This window comes from Penaeus monodon, chromosome 6 (genome assembly GCF_015228065.2).
Source record: "Penaeus monodon isolate SGIC_2016 chromosome 6, NSTDA_Pmon_1, whole genome shotgun sequence".
NCBI classification, from domain to species: domain Eukaryota; kingdom Metazoa; phylum Arthropoda; class Malacostraca; order Decapoda; family Penaeidae; genus Penaeus; species Penaeus monodon.
Window position 1 is genome coordinate 57,641,104 of NC_051391.1, and position 4,165 is coordinate 57,645,268.

Here is a 4,165-nt window from a genome sequence, read left to right on the forward strand (position 1 = left end):
GTGTGGTGTACAGGACCTCAGACAACGAGGCCCACACTTTCTACAACCATTATATTACATTATGGACAATATATTATCATGTTCCTCTCATTCATTATCATGGGGGGAGGGGGAGTGCCTCCTTCACAAAGGCACAGTTTCTAGTCACATTTTCTTTCCTTGTTTTTTTTTTCTTTCTTTTCTTTTTTTTTTCTTTTTTTTGTGTGTGTGAATGCCACCTAGATCGGCCACAGTGCAGCAGGGAGGCCCTTAAAAGCAGTCCCTCACTGCACTGCAGGAAACATGTTTTAAAGGCTTAATAACTGGCTACCATAAGAAATTTGCCACAGAGTGACTTTCCTGTGTCTGAGCTTCCTTTCAGGCAGTCTATGTCAGCTCCCCAATGGCTGATTCCTTTTTATTTCTCTCATTCTATTTTCTTTTATTTCCCTTTACACTGGCTACCTTTTTGCCAGTAACCTTAAGTAACAAGTTGATATTTTTGCCAATACTTAATGTTTAGGAACTTGGCCCTGTCAGAGGGGCACTCCAATAGATGACTAAGTACACTCTGAGGAGGAGTGAGCCCGAGACTTTTCTCACACATGGAGGCCTATTACGGACACCAAGGCCAATCTCAGGTTTACCTAGGCCTATCTCAGACACCAGGGTGTTGTCAACATGCTGTCATTACACTGTTGTCAGACTCTGGAACCACGTAACAGCAGCTTAGTACTGCAAACCCACTGCGGTACAGAGGACAGACAACTGACAATGAAGATCATCTTAACAAGAACAGTCCCCTACATTGCAGGATCTTTATAGTGAGCATTCAAAAAAATATACATTATATATATATATATACATTTATATATATATGTAATATATATGTTATATATATATATATATATATATATATATATATATATATATATATATATATATGACAGGAAGAGCATACTCCTACAATGACAGTGTCATTATAGTGCCATATAAGACTGGTCTATAGGAGCAGTTGAGCAAACAATGGCTAACGAATTGTCAGTACACAGATATATTGCAACTTCATGAACTCTTAACATACACAACTAAAACTGGATAACAGATTGTTTGTGACACTGCTGTGCATGAACAGCATACTGACAGCAACCTCGGGAACCATGGCAAAAATTTGTGCACAGGGTCGTGTGTCTTGTGAAAGTCTGTTGCAGTTTTGCATGAACGCATGCACACACACTACAATTCTAGGGCCACAGCGGCCAAGCTTCCACTGTCAATTTTCTTGGAAAAAAATATGCACTTTGTCACTATATTTGTTTTTCTCGTCTCATTTTCTCCATCTTCTTTCCTTCCATTTTCACTGTTGAAAACTTCACTTCTTACTGGCTGCACTTAAATTGCAAGACCATTGCAATCCTAGAACTGTGATGTGTGGATGCAAATCCTTCAGCAGGAAGTCTAGATGTCATGAGGGATGGAAGCGTCTTCTTGGTCATCATCAACATCTCTTTCAAAAATGAAGAGCAGTTCATACGAAAGTGTCAAAATATGGCACTGGTTTAGGAGGGAAGGTTTGGGGTCAGTAGAATCAGTTGAGAGAGGAGTCATACTGTCTGTCTGTCTGTCTCGGTCTTTGTGTGTCGGTCTACCTGTGGAAACTGTTGAGGTCAAACCAGTCAAAGTCAAAAAAATCAAAAGATTTCTTTATTCACTTATTTATGTAAATAATCACTGAGCAAATAAATAGGTTACTTCATTTCTTAAAAATTATGGAAACTGGTACTTTTAGAGATAAGAACTTTATCCTTTTTCCTTTTTTTCTTAGTTTTTCTCCAAAGACTTTTTACAGACAAACCAAAAAGAAATTTGAATGTGTTGCAAAGTTCCAGCCAAATTCAGCTTTCACTTGCAAACACAGACATTGCAAGTCAGATTTCCTCCAAATTCAATATTAAACTACTAAAAGATTAGATGAAATACCAAACCTGATCACAATCATAAGGTTTAAAATAACTGCAAAACAATGATTATATATTGTATCTTAACCAAGTCGAAAAGGAAGGAAGAAGAAAAAACATATGAAGAAAGTAAGAGAGATGCAGAGCAGAAAAACGAGAGAGAATGTGAGGAACAGAGGGAAAGCAGGGATGAAATCAAACCATCCCTGAAGGATGAGGGAAGAGGGGAAAAATGAAGCAACAAGGTGGGGCATCACAGAAAAGGGGAAAAAAATAAAACCTCAGAAATATGAAAGAGAAACAAAAAACTGGGAAGATTGGATAGGACAAGATATACAACAGGAACTGCATGCCAGGTTGGGGCCAATTCAATCATCTTCACCATTATTAATACTAATAATGCCAATGATACTGATAATATTATTGATCTTCTCATCATTAATTACAATATTATTATTAATACTCATAACAGTATCAATAATATTAATAATAATTATTATAATATTACTATTTGAAGAACAACAACAACAACAACACAGCAAATAATGATGATGATGATGATGATAATAATAATGATGATAATAATGATAATAATAATAATAATAATAATAATAATAATAATAATAATAATAATAAAATAATAATAACAATAACAATAATAGTAATAATAATAATAACAATAATAACAATAATAATAATAACAATAACAACAACAATAACAATAACAATAATAATAATAATAAAAAAAAAAAAAATAATAATAATAATAATAATATCAATAACAATAATATTAATGATTATAATAATCCCAATAATAATATCAATAATACTAATCATTATTATCATCATAAAAAAAATTAGACAAATAACAATGATAAGAAACTGTAAAAAAATAATATGTTATGTTGATGATAATATCAACAATAATGATGATAATATATAATAATGGTGCAACAAGTTTGACAATAATGTAACAAAAATAATGATTATTTTTTTTATATTGTCATTACTCTTTTATCATTAGCATCATTACGATCATTTTTATCACATTATTACAATTTCCTTTATTATCAATTTCATTTCCACTTCTATTATTTCAATTATTATTACTATTATTCTATTACTATTATATCATTATTATTACCATTATATCATTATTACCATTATCATCATGACCATAAGAGCATAATCATTATCATCATTATTATCACTGTCATATTACTTCTACTATTATTATCATAAAAAATATCATCCTTCTATTGTCATTATTATTACCTTCGTCATCATGACATCATCCTCAATTTCATTATCATTATTACCTTTATCATCATAGCATAATCATTATCATCATCATTATTACAATTCTCATCAATATTATTACTACTACTATTATATCACTTATCAATATTAATAAAATTAACATTATTCTATTGTCATTATTATTATCTTCGTCATCATCATCAATCATCCACATTATCATTATCATTATTATTACTATCATCATTATTGCTGTTATCATTATTAATATCATCATTATCAATATTAATTTTTATTATTACTTTTGTCATCATCATTATTAATATCATCAATATTAATACCATAAATGTAACTATTAATATCAAGACAATCATTCTAATTATCATTATTATAACCATAATGATGATAGTGGTAATGATGATAATGATAATAAATGATGATGATGATAAAAAAAATGATGGTAATAATGATGATGATGATATCTACAATTATACAAAAAAAAAAAAAAAAAAAATGATGGTGATGGTAAAGATAAATACGGTTATTAATGTTGTTATTATTTTCATGATAACAGTAACAACAACAACAACAATAATAATAATATTAATAATAATAATTATAATAATTATTATAATAATAATAATTGTTATCATTATCATGATCATTAAGAGCTTACAAACAATAACCAAATACAAGACAGTAACAAAAAAAAAGAAAAGAAAATAACAATGAGCTTTTGAACAACAGCTGGAAAGATTTCAAGGAAGAACAAGATGGTTACATGGTGAAAAGATGCTGAAAAAGGGGAAATAATAACAAAGAATGTAGCAGACCGATAACAGAAAATTATATATATGTATATATATATATATATATATATATATGTATATATACATGTATATATATACATGCATACATACATGTATATATATAAATATATATATATATATATATATATATATATATATATA